Here is a 13,759-nt window from a genome sequence, read left to right on the forward strand (position 1 = left end):
ATGATGATCCCTGAATAATGTATTGAATGGTCCAGTCACATATTGTACACCTGAAACTAATAAAACACTATGCTAACTATATTGGAATTAAAATGGAAAACAATAAAATACTCTTCTTTGGAGATCTTTAAAAAAAGGTATTCTACTGGTTTTGGATGGAGCAATGTGACTGAATCTGCTAGATCCATCTGGTCGAATGTGTCATTGAAAGCCACTGTTTCGAACATGAGAGACTCCTAACTCTGGGAAATGAACAAGGGGTAGTGGAAAGGGACGTGGGAGGGGGTACGGGATGACTGGGTGATGGGTACTGAGGGAGGCACTTGACGGAATGAGTACTGGGTGTTATACTATATGGTGGCAAATTGAACTCCAACAAAAAAAGGAAATTAATGATTTCAAGATCAAAAAAAGAAAAGCCTGCTTCTTTGTTATTTTCCTGGAGAATCTATCCATTGATGTAAGTTTGGTGTCAAAGTTCCACACTGTTACTGTATTACATAGATATTTGCATTTGGGTGCTCCCATGTTGGGTACATAAATATTTACAATTGCTATATCTTCTTGTTTGACTATTGTGATTATCATTATATAGCGTCTTTGTTTCTTCTCACAGTATTTGTTTTAAAGTCTATTTTTCCCAATATTGCTATCCTAGCTTTCTTTACACTTCCATGTGCATAAATTTTTTTTTTATCATTTTGATTTCAGTCTCTATGTGACCTTAGGTCTAAAGTGAATCTGTTGAAGTGCAGTATATAGATGGGTCTTCTTTTTCTTTTTTATCAGTTCAATCACTTTATGTATTTTAATTGAAGTATTTTGTCCATATACAAAGTAATTATTGATAGGGATGTACTTATTGCCATTTTGTAACTTGTTTTATGGCAGGTTTTTGTTTGTTTGTTTTAGTCCTCTGTTCTTTTCTTCTCTTGTGGTTATGGTTTTTTTTGGGGGGGGGGCGGTTATAGTGATATGCTTGACTTCCATTCCCTTTATTTTTTGGCAAGCTTTTGATTTGTGGTTACCATTAGGCTTATATATAACATTCTATGCATATAGTAATCTATATTAAATTGATGGCCACTTATGTTTGAACTGGTCTAAATGCACTAAATTTTTAACACAGTGTTCTACATTTTGTGTGTTTTCATTTTAACATTTTTATATTGTGAATATCTTGGCTGATGTTTATTGATACATTTAATTTTACTGATTTTGTGCTTATTTTTTTTATTTCTGCTTATCAATTTTCCTTTCCACTTAGAGCCCTCTTCAACATTTTTGTAAGGCTGGTTTGGTGGTGATAAATTCTTTTAACTTTGTTTGCCTAGGAAATTTTTCTCTCTCCTTCCGTTCTGAATGATAGCCTTGCTGGATAAAGTATACTGTTTGCTGTTTTTTTGTTTTGTTTTGTTTCACTTTCGGCACTTTGACTATATCATGCCACTTTCTTCTGGCCTACAAAGTTTCTGCTGAAAACTCCAGAGAGCCCTGTGGGGTTTCCCTTCTACTTAACTGTTTTCTTTTGCTCCTTTGAAAGTTCTCTCTTTATCATTACTTTTTGCTATTTTAAATATTCTTTATCTTGGAGTGGACATCCTTGGGTAATTTTGTTGGGGGGTGGGGTGGGGGGTGTCTCAGTTCTTCCTGGCTCTGGATGTCAATTTTCTTCAAATAAATTTTATGCCTACTTTTCTATCTCTTCTTCTCAGATTGCTATAATGTGAATGTTACACTTTGTGTCACTGAGTCCCCTTAATCTCTATATTTTTTTTCTTCCTCCTGTTCAGCTTGATTGCCTTCCATTACTCTGTCCTCCAAGCCTGTTCTGCTTCCTCTGGTCTATATATTCCTTCTAGTGTATTTTAATGTTCAGTTATTGAGTTCTTAATTTTTGGTTGTTTTTTTTTAAGATTTTATTTATTCATGAGAGATACAGAGAGAGAGAGAGAGAGAGAGAGAGAGAGAGAGAGAGAGAGAGAGAGAGGCAGAGACACAGGCAGAGGGAGAAGCAGGCTCCATGCAGGGAGCCCGATGTGGGACTTGATCCCTGGACTCCAGGATCACACCCTGGGCTGAAGGCAGGCATTAAACCGCTGAGTCATCCAGAGATTCCCCCGGTTGGTTCTTTTTTATGTTTTCTCTCTCTTTGTTGAGGGTCTCACTGAGGTCCTATGTGATTTTCTCAAGTCCAGTGAATATCTTTGTGACCATTACTTTAAATTCTCTGTCAGGCATCTTATTTGTGTTTCTTTTTTCTTTTCTTTTCCTTTTTTTTTTTTTTTTTTTTAGCTCTCCTGCTTTGATTTTGTCTTGTTCTTTCATATGGGACATATTCCTCTATCTCCTCATTTTGTCTCTATCTCTTTCTATATGGCAAGAATTTCAGGTATGTTTCCTGCTTGATAGTAATGACTTCAAGAAGAAGTCTTGTAGTGCTCTGCAGTGCAATGTCCCCTGTTCATGAGAACCTGGCACTTCAGACATTGTCTTCTCTGTGCATTGTGTGTGCCTTACTATTGTGGCTAAACTTCAAATGCCTTCAGTCCAGCCATCTGCAATGCCTTTCTTGGCCTGTTGTAGGCAGGGTTTTTTCCTATGCTGTTAGTGGGCCAGTCTAAGGCACTTTGGGCTTGTTAGGTTAGACTTGGTGTTTGCCAGAGCTGCAGTGGCACCCAACTGCAGCATGCTCTCCCTGTGTTGTCTTTTGAGAAGCTTTCATTGGTGGGTGGAGCTTGAAGTCAGAAAATGCTTGCCCTACCCAAACTGTTGGGGATGCAAACTATTGTATGATGTTTCCTTCCCCTCCCCTTGGTTAGAAGTCACTTTGAAATGGTTCTTGCCCTGTTGGGGCTCTTTGCACACTGCCATGCTTGTGGTGCCACTTCGATGGACATTTGTCAAGAGCATGTTGGATAGACTGGGTCTCAAGAGAACATGGGGGCAGGGCACATAGTGCCATCAAGGTCCATGCAGGTCCACTGTAGGTGGGAACTTGCAGCCACTCTGGAAAATACCTGCTGAGCCTGGGCTAGAGGTGACAGATTTGCAGAAGAGCATGGGGGCATGTTATGCTGTTAGCAAACTAGGTGAAGAGTGTTTCCTCTGCCCTGGTTCTCATAGGTGCCTGTGTATCTAGGCTGGAGGGAGAGGAAGAGAAAAGGTACCCACCAGCTCTTTTATTCTTAGAAAAGTCTCCTGAAGATCCCTGCTCTTCTAGCACACACTCTGAGATTTAGTAAACCAATCTCCCTCTCGTATACCTCAGGTATTGTTCAAACTGCTGCTTCTATGCTGGATCTCAGCAAAACTGCTTGTTGTGCTGTCCCATTAAGGGAGGCAATTCAATTTCCTATCACCTTCTGGCTCTCTTGGAGCCAAAATGGGTGATTTTCAAAGTTCTAGGTGTTTAGCCCCACTAAGAACCTGTGAAGTTATGTCACTCTGGTTTTTAAAAGCCAAACGTTATGGGGATTTGTCTTCCCAGTGCAGGTTCTCCATGCCTTGTATGGAGTCTGCTCCTCTCCCTCTCCATGCTTGAAGCCGCCCTCACTCCCTCCTAGTAGTTGGGCCAGTTTGTTTCCCAACTACTTCTCCACCCTTACTCCCTTTTTCAATGTGGCCTCTTCTTTACTAATTGTAAAGTGGAAAGTCTGGTCTTCTAGTGTTTGGGTCATTTTCTGCATTTTTTACACTGATGTGGATGTTTTCTAGGTGTATCCAAGGGATGGGGTAAGCCTACTCCACCATCTTCCCTGGAAGTTATAACTTTCAAAAATGCTTTCACATGAAATACACTAGTTCTTTACATACAGAGCATTTTAAAAGTAAAGTGGACTATTACAAAAAGCAAGCACATCAACCATTTTGACCAGGAAAACAGTTAATATGTAGAAGAATAAGAGATACCACAGAATGAATAGAAATACTAACAGTAAAGTGAGGATAATGTACTGAAAAGTTCTTTATCAGATTTTACTCTTTAAATCCCCCACTTTTCTTATATTTTCATACTACAAAAAATGAGTAGATGGTGATCTATAGGAAAAAAGTCATATTTTGACATCAAATTTGTAATATTTTGTATTTGGAGTTAGTATAAAACATTTACTAAAAACTCACAACTTACTGGATAGTAGACATACAGAACTAACAGAGCAATGAGAAACAAAATTTATTGGGACCTTAAAGGATTTATAGGAATTCAAAGTTACACAACAAAGACTGGGTGTCACCAAAGATAGCACTCAATGGATGCTGCAGGACCATCTCACAGGGGTTGTTTGCCTTAGTGAATTCACCAGAATCCAGGCCATGGCCTTCAATTTTAGACGTCTACAGCCTGATCTTGGTTATATTCCAGAATTCATCCAAATTCAGGAGATGAAATTATGCTGATTATATCATAGGACTGAAAGATATAAACACAGAAGGAGAATTTATTAATTTATATTGAGAAATGCACCTATAATACAGGTCAGATATGACTTAAGAAGATAACACCCCACTTTCCATTTCCTGGTAGGTTATAAGAAAAACAGAATTATTGGAACATTTTTTCATAAACATAAAATGTTAAGTCATAAGATGCTGATAATGGACATCTGGCTTTATATCTGATGAGTCAATGCACAGTGAATACTGATCTGTCACGTAGACAAGACCTTTCCATCACCCTAGGAATCTTTCCTTAAAAAAAGTGCTGGAATGTTTATCTCTGCATTACTTGTTATTCTAGTCTTCCTTAATGGATCAACTGCCTCCATGTTGATGCTCTTAGCTTCCAACCTATTCTTTCACTACTTAGAAACGTGCTCCTGTTTCCAGGAGACAAGACAAGTATAAATTCGTTCTAGAGTCTTCTCTATGCATTTATTTATATTTTTATTGGAGTTCAATTTGGCAACATATAGCATAACATCCAGCGCTCAACCCTCCAAGTGCCCCCATCAGTACCCATCACCCAGGCACCCAAACCCCCCCCACCTCCCTTTACATTACCCCTTGATCCTTTCCCAGAGTTAGGTGTCTCTCATGTTTTGTCACCCTCGCTGATATTTTCACTAATTTTCTCTCCTTTCCCCTTTATTCCCTTTCACTAATTTTTATATTCCCCAAATGAATGAGACGATATAATGTTGGTCCTTCTCCAATTAACTTACTTCACTCAGCATAATACCCTCCAGTTCCATCCACTTTGAAGCAAATGGTGGGTATTTGTCGTTTCTAATAGCTGAGTAATATTCCATTGTATACATATACCACATCTCCTTTATCCATTCATCTTTTGATGGACACTGAGGCTCCATCCACAGTTTGCCTACTGGGGACATTGCTGCTATAAACATGGGGGTGCAGGTGTCCAGTGATTCAATGCGTCTGCATCTTTGGGGTAAATCCCCAGCAGTGCAATTGCTGAGTTGTAGGGCAGTACTATTTTAATTCTTTGAGCAAAATCCATACAGTTTTCTTACCTATGCACTAAAATGTACAGTGATAATATTTACTATAAAGTTTTAGCTAAGGTTTTCAATAAAAGATAAATCATATGATACGTAGTACAAGGGTAATTGATTTGATCCACGTAAAGTCAAAATAATTTTGTATATGAAAATAGAATTTTCCCAATATTCCAACTGCATCATGGAATTACATTGCAAAAAAAATGAACTTAGTAACTTCTCCCTTAAAAAACATTTAGTATACATAGATCTTTTCTGGACCACAAACAATACAGGGGATTTACCTATGTAGGTGTATTTAATACTTATAAATAAAATGTTTCAAGAGCACAACTTTATAGTTTCAGGATCACGTACTCCAGGCACTGGGTGGCATGGCTTATGAGGGTATGACCTTAAACAATCACACCGAGGTGACCACTGCTTTGCTTTGCATCCCAACCTGCTCTGGCTTCGAAGCCCTCATTCCCTGGTTTTGCAAGACTGACTGCCTGATAACCTGATGACCCAACCTACTCCACCCTCTGCCGCCCCTCCCCTCCAACAGCTGGCACAGGCGCGCGCACAAACACACACACACACACACACAAACAACCAACCCCCGCCCCCCCCCCCCCCCATCCCAGGGGCCCATCTCATTCCTTTTCCAGGGCCAATACCGGGCCGGCATCAATCCCGGTTTAGGTTGAGGAACAGAGAGAGCTATATACACCGAACCAAGTCCCCAGACATGCCCCCCCGTTCTGCCACAAACCCCTCGAAAACGGAAGGGCCCCCAACCCCAGCTCCATGGACCTCCTAACCCCCACCCCCTGCCCAAGGGCAAAAATTCGCGGGGGCCCTTGGACGAAAACCCAGCAAGTCTTATGGTGGAGCTCCCTGTGCAGAATTGAAACCAGGGATCCTGGCCGCCAAAGGCAACGGGGGTGGGGTGGGGCAGTGGGGCAAGGCGCTCAGAGAGACCCCCGACTGGAACTTGTGAACAGAGGCATTTGGGGAAGGACACACTGCTGCGCTCCATCAGAGATGCCAAGTGGCCTTCCGGGAGACCCACCTCTGTAACCCATCCCATCTCCGAAAAGGCCCACCGCCCACCACCGCCCACCCCTGGGCACAAACCAGTGCCCGGGGTTCCATGGAGGGAGGCAGCTGGTGGCCCTCAGGGCCTCGTGACCCTCCGCAGGACCGCGTTCTGCAAGACCGGTCAACAGGTCCTGGACCCCTGTGGGACCTGGCTGCCCTCTGGCCCATTCTTTGGCCCACTGAACCATGAGGCTTCAGGAGAAGAGAGCTGGCTGCCAAGGGACAGGTGTGGTGCAGACAAGCCAGAGGCCAGGGGGAGCCTGAAGATTCAAAGTCCAAGAAAAATCCGTAAGCCTACTGGTGGGATCTCTTGAGGGTCATCTGTGTTCACCGTGAACCAGCAGGACGAACGGAGTCAGGAAACGCCTAGCTAAAAATCGGTAACACAAGAAACAACAGGTGCCGGCGAGGATGGGGAAGAAAAGGAACGCTGGCGCACTGCTGGTGGGAGCCCAAACTGGGAACAGAGCCACAGTGGAAAGCAGCGCGGAGGTTCCTCGAAAAGGTAAACTAGAACGACCCTGCCACACCCAGCAATCGCAGGACCGGATAATTACCCAAAGGATACAAGAACACTACTTCAAAGGACACACGCGCCCCCATGTTTACCGCAGAGTTATTTACAATAGCCAAGAAGAGGGGAGCACCCCAAGTGTCCATCGGACTGACGAGTGCATAAAGAAGATGTGGTACATACGTGTGCCGGGACGTGGACGTGGACGCGGACGCGCACACGCACGCGAGAGGGCGGGCACACACACAGGAAGGAGTATCATTCAGCCATAAAAAGGGGATGAAATCTTCCCATTTCCAAGGACATGGATGGAGCCCGAGAGTAGAAGGCTAAGCAAACTGAGTCAGGCAGACAAACACAAATACCTTAGGATTTCACTCATGAGGGTAATTTAAGAAGAAAACAGAAAGCTGCGGGGGGGGGGGGGGGTGGGGGGGGGGAAGAGATCCAGAGGCTCTGGACTCTTAATTAGAGAGAACTGATGGTTACCCAATGGGAGAAGGTGGGGGTGGTGTAACAGGTGAAGGGGGATTAGCCAGTGCACAGAGTCCAGATGAGCAGCAGGTGACCTAGGGAACTGCTGAATCAGTATATTGCACACCCGAAAGGAATGCAACGCGCCGCACGCACGTTAAACTAACTGGAGTCCAAGGAAAAACCTGAAGGAAACGGAAAAAAAAAAAAAAAAAAAAAAAAGGCCTAGTTACACTTGCAGGTTTGCCCCAAAGTGGTCAAGTTGGCCTGAGCCCAGCCAGAGTTGAGATGGGTGCTCTGTGGCTTGGATGAGGAGGGGGACGGTGAGCAGGAGAGCAGGAGAGGAGGAGAGGGGGCAGAGGCTAGAGGAGGCTGGAGAAGGGCAGGGGTGGTGGTGGTGGTGGTGGTTCTCCACCCAGTGTCTGGCAGCCAAAGAGGGAAGAGGAAGGCTCAGTGGGGGCAGGGAAAGGGGTGACTTGCCATCTCTGGAGCCACAGTGCCATCCAGCGGAAACTGTCTCTGAAAAGCCCAGGCAGCAGCAACCTGCCTTCCTCCAGGCACCCGGGTGGGTGGGGGCGGTGGGAGGGAACGTCAGCAGGGATGCCCTGGATTGTCTGGGCCCTGCCCAGGCCAGGGTCTCAGGCCCATCAGGCCTCAGAAGCCGCGAAGGAATTGTGCCTGCCAGTGGGACCCAGTGGGGAAGCAGGGTTCTCGGGACCCTGGGGATACAGCAGGCAGCCCCAAGGCCAAACAGCCGGGGTGGGCGGAGCTTCCCTGTCAGCCATTTTGGGGTGGGCCCAGGGGAAGCAACTCGCCACTGACCACAGGTCCAGGGGGGTATTTTCCTCTGGTGTCCTTTGTGGGGAGTGCCCTGCCTGGGGCCACGCGGGGATCAGGAGGCCCCTTTCCCTTTCCTCACCGGGAGCCGAGGCACTTTAGAGGTTCCGGGCCCGGCCAATGGCGCTTGGCAGTCCCAGGCAACCTCTGGGCTCAGCCATCTCAGGCTGCCCCTGGGGCTTCTGAATGACTTCCTCAGCTCCGGAGCCAGGGTCCAATCTGGGATCCAGCACACAGGTGAAGCGAAGGCCAGGAGCCAGGTGTCCAGGTGTCCAAGCACAGGGCCCACCGCTTCCCCTTCCCTCTCTGCCCAGTTCTCCCCCCACCCGCCCCAAGCCAGCTCCTCCTCAACTCCTGGGCTTTCCTCACCACTGGAGCCCAGGCGGCTCCGTTGGACAGAAACAATTTCCGCTTGATGGCAGTATGGCTCCACGTATGCCAACTTCAGTTCCGGACCCTGCCCCCTCCCCCTTCATCCCAACCACCTCAGGTCTTGGTCCTCAGCCACATCTAAGGTTAAAAACAAACAAAACAACAACAGCAGCTACCACAACAACAACACTCTCGCGCTCTCTCCTCTCTCTCTCTTTCTCTTTCTCTCTCTCTCTCTCTCTCTCACACACACACACACCCAGACACACACACACACACACACACACACAACCACGCGCGCGCGCGTGCACGCACGTGCAGAGGTACTCAGAAAGCAAAAGGACAAAGTGAAAACCAAAACGAGGCCCCCACAGCCAGTGCCCCTCAACACGCAAAACACGAAAAATCACAAGGCACTGGAGTACAGGGGACAAGAAAGCACAGCAACAACACCACCACAACGACACACTTACACACCCCATTACAGGGAAAGGAGAACGAGAGAGGGGGAAAAAATATATGTATACGTAAAAATACACACGTAAATATATATATGTATATATATAAGTACATATGTGTGTACGTGTATATAGACATATACACACACACCTGGCAAGGGGACTCCAGCTGAATACCAAATCACTAAGCAGGGCTAAATGACTGGGGACCAGGAGGCCTGACACCCTGCCGGGCCTTTCCCCTTCCCTTTATCCTACCCCATTTTTCTTGCCCCCTGCTCTCCGGTGAGGTAAGTGGCAAGGGACACATAAGCCCACCTCTGTGACTCTGACTCTGCGGGGATGGTTTACATCCATAGGACCTCCCCTGAACAAGCTTTCTCCCCCACTGTCCCCCACCCCACCCCTCCCGCGCTGGCTTGCGGGTCCCTTCGTGGCCTCCCCCAAGGCCCGTAGCTACAGCCTGAGGTCACCACCGCCTTGCCAGGACCCGACAAAGCAGCCAGAAATGGCCCACCCGACCTGCAGCCACAGGGCCGCATCCAGGGGGCTCCCCAGAATGGGGAACCAAGCACTCACACAAGCACCGACCCTATGGCAGGCAGCCCAGCCCGTGCTCTCACACAGGGGCCTAGGCAAGGCCACCACCAAACCTCTCCGAGTCGCGGGGCCCCACACAGGGCCACCATTCCGCGGAGGACGGCCACCGACTCTCCTCCAATGTGGGAGTCCCCATCTATCTGGGTAAACAGGCCAGGCTCCAGGTTCACAGGCCTTGCTTGAGCAGGCCCGTCCACGGGTGACCAACTCACGCCACCCCCAAGGGCTTGGCTGCGTGTCCCGCTTGGAGGAGCCCGCCGGGGAATGTGCGAGGGGGAAAAGTGTTCTTTTTACACGGGAATAGGTAGGTAGGTAGAGAAGGAACCAAAAAAGGACGGTCCTGAAGAGTATATGCTTAAGGTACTAAGACTAAGTGATTGATGACAGAGGCTGAAATGTGAGTCCTAGTGGAACTGTGTCCTCGGCTGCAACTGGGTCAGCACAGACACATGCAGGATTTCCTATGATGCTTTTATCATACTGGTTGACATCAGAAACAAAGCATGCTGAGTGATCCTTCAGAAACCATTGGCAGTTTGTTTTTTTTTTTTGCTTATCTTTTTTGTGAAATTAGGTCTCCATGGATCATACCAAGTTTACTAAGTCTGAAAAGGTTGGTATTACATTCTACTCTCCATTGTTGGCCAGACCTAAATTGCCATTTGAAAGGTGTAGGCATTACAAAGTAATTTAGCCATTCAAAAGTGCTATAAATGACTAACAACCGGATATTTTTCCTGCCTTAGGCACGAGACAAACTTTGGCATCTTGATGTCAAAATATCCAGAAGCCTTTCAGCTTCATAGGCTTCCTACAACTGCTTCAAACGTTTAGTCTGGTTTGTAAAATGAGAGCAACAGTAAGAGAGTGGTAGCTGTGGTAGCATTGAGAAAGAAGAAGAAGAAGAAGAACGAAAGAAGCAAGAAGAAGAAGAAAGAAGAAGAAGAGAAGAAGAGGAGGAGGAAAAGAGGAGTAGGAAGGAGGAGGGGAAGTGGAGGAGGAGGAGGAGGAGGAAAAGGAAGAAGAAGGAGGAAGGAGGAGGAGGAGAAGCAAGAAGAAGAAGGAGGAGGAGGAGGAGGAAGAGGAGGAGAGGAGGAGGAGGAGGAGAAGCAGAAGAAATAATAATTCATTTTACAACTCACAAAAACTTGGGAATCTTGAGTAATTCAAGCTTATCAAACGGACGAAAAAAAAATGGTGCCTGGGGAATTATTCTATAGAATGTAGCTGCTGGGAAAATCAGGCCACAGGGAGAACAGGGAAGGAAAAGGGCCCTGGAAAAGGAATGAGAGGGCCCCTGGGAGGGGCGGGGGGGGGGGGGGGGGGGCGGGGGTTGGTTGTTTTGTGTTTGGTGTGTGGGTGTGTGTGGTGTGTGTTTGTGCGCGCGCCTGTGCCAGCTGTTGGGGGGAGGGGCGTGGAGGTAGAGGGTGGAGTAGGTTGGGTCATCAGGTTATCAGGCAGTGAGTCTTGCAAACCAGGGAATGAGGGCTTCTAAGCCAGAGCAGGTTGGGACGCAAAGCAAAGCAGTGGTCACCTCGGTGTGATTGTTTAAGGTCATACCCTCATAAGCCATGCCACCAGTGCCTGGAGAACGTGATCCTGAAGGTTTTTACGGTTTCCCCAGTGGTCCCTTCTGGCCTTTTGAAAAGCCTTCTGGATGCCTGAGCCCATGGGAGTTCCACAGAGGAGGGAAATCCACACCGCCAGGCAGGGAATTCCAACACTGGGTGGTTAGTATCTTAAGGACCCTTAGAAGGAGCAGTCACTGTTTGGGACACTCTTCCATTCCAGTCAAGCTGTTCCAGGAAGTAGGCCAACCTTTGAAATTGGCGAGAAAAAGGAAACACACGCGAAAACGAGCAACAAACACCTTCGGAGGTCCCCACCTTCTGCCAAGCAGGACCTAAGGTGGATCCTTCCCAGACAACTAAAGGGCAGGGCGCCTCTGGCACTTCCTGGGAGAAAAAGCAGGGAGAAAGAGGCGGGGGGATCCGGACCAACAAACAAGTGACAGAATCCCGCTCTGCAGCGTCGGGGTCATCCTTGGTTCCTCACATCTGGCTGGATGCAGCCCTCCTCCTCCACACCTTTCCTGTAGTCACCTGTGCTTACTATCATGAACTCGGGCACATACCTCCACCACCTCACCCACACCACACCCACTCTCGCTCTCCCCCCCGCCCCCCGCCACCTACACTCACAGGCACGTGCAAACAGGCCACAAGGGAGGCGGACGGGCATACGTGCATACACAGCTTTATTCAGGTTAGACCGGTCTGGGCAGGCCCTCCCTGACGGCCCCGACACAGCCAGTCTCGCAAGGAGGCTCAGTGGGCCCGGCAGACGCCCTCCTTGTTGTTCCCCTTTCCTTCCTCCCTGCCCCTTTCTTTTGGCCTCCACTCCTGAGTTGGGCCCTAGAGCATGGCTAAAACGGCCTCTCTCTGGACAGGGCTCAACCCCCTGCCTAAGTGGCTGAGACTTTGCCTTGGCTGATGGTCTTCCCCTAGGAAGCCAGGGCGGCTGGTTCCGCAGGTCCAGCTGGGGCGCAGTGCCTTTTGAGGGTCACCTTCGTTCTCTCCTGCACTAGGGTTCCTCCTTTGCTCTTCTCCGCTTTTGACTCCTTACTTTCGCGTCTTTACTGGCTCTTCCTCTGCGCGTGTCCCCACGTTAACCTTTACTGGTGCTATGGAAGCGAACGTGGGCCCGTGGATTGGGGGAGCAAGGGGCATCGCCTTACGACCATCCCTTGACATCCCTTTTTGCCGTGGGAGAGATAGTAACTCATCCCTCTCCTCTCTCGGGTCCCGACCTCCCGCTTTTTAAACCACCCAGTGTTTCCCCGGGGTGTCCTCCGACCCGACTCTTTTGGCTGGGTGCATGCCCCCGGCTCTTTGGCTCTTTTGGCCCTATGGCGCGTGCCCGCTCCAATTCAGGGTGTGGTTGGGCCTCTCCTTTGGCCCTCTCTGTGCCCTCCAGGGCGCTCCGGGTCAGGACCCTTGATGGCACTCAGGAGGGCTCCTTTGGCAAGAGGCTGCCTGGTGGGCGGTGGGCCTCTTTCCTTGGCGGGGCCGCCTGGAGCTTGTGTCTCCTTGTCATTCCTTGTGCCTGTTAGCCCCACAGTGAGGCGCGCCTGGGCTGCATCTAGGACAGCATTGGCCGGTGGCACGGTGGATGGGTGGTGACCTTCCGCTTCTCTCTTTCCTTTCACTTTCTATACTAAGCCCGGTGGTGGGGTTGGGGTGAGGGTGTGGGTTGGTGGGAGTGATGGTGGGGATGGGTGTGCTAGGGGCCAGAGGGGTGGAGGGGGGGCAGGGGCTGTGGGCGGGCTGGGTGTGTTTTGGAGGGTGGGTGGTTGGGGCGGGGGGGGGGGGGGGGGTGGGTGGGGGGAGAAGTCCCTGGTCCATGGATCCTCCTCCAGCCCTGACCTTGGGTTATGGGAGAGGCACCGGTGTGTAGCAGAAGGCCGTGGTGAGGTGCAGCCGTTCCCTTCGTGGACGGGTGGGAGGCCGCGCTCATCCTTGAAAAAGGCGATCCAGACGTTCCTTTGCAAGGAAACAGCATCGGGAACTCAGGACAGGGCAAGGTATCTTGGGCTTTGTTTTCGTCCTTGCAGTTCTTCCTTATCGGAGCTCTTAAGGTCAGTACTTGAAGGAGTTGGAACCTCTTCAAGTTGTGCCTTCCTTCCTTCCCCTTGTTCTCAGTCCAGTGGTGTGACCGGGCCGATGGAGATTTCAGGGTGTGCCTAAGGGGCTGCCGTGTCGTCCATTTCCACGTGCCGGGGCGGGCCTAGCAAAAGCAGGTGGGCGAGCACCCGAGGCTCGCAGCAGCCCCGCCGCGGCCCCGTCACGCACGGGTACACGGGCCACACGGGCACGCCCATCCGCACCGCCATGCGCACGCTGAGCATACTGAAACACAGGGCGCGCCGCGCACACACTGGCACGGGGACGCGGACA

The 13,759-nt window shown here is 49.0% G+C and overlaps 1 long non-coding RNA gene across 1 annotated transcript; it reads right to left on the reverse strand.

Moving 5' to 3' along the window:
- Positions 1-4,153: 4,153 nt before the first annotated feature.
- LOC119878072 lies at positions 4,154-7,433 on the reverse strand. Its single transcript, XR_005386293.1, has 2 exons — positions 7,246-7,433; positions 4,154-4,414 (listed from the first exon to the last, which is right to left on the reverse strand). It is a non-coding gene; the product is annotated as an uncharacterized LOC119878072 (long non-coding RNA).
- Between the last annotated feature and the right edge of the window lie 6,326 nt (positions 7,434-13,759).

Source organism: Canis lupus, chromosome X (genome assembly GCF_011100685.1).
Source record: "Canis lupus familiaris isolate Mischka breed German Shepherd chromosome X, alternate assembly UU_Cfam_GSD_1.0, whole genome shotgun sequence".
Classification (NCBI taxonomy): domain Eukaryota; kingdom Metazoa; phylum Chordata; class Mammalia; order Carnivora; family Canidae; genus Canis; species Canis lupus.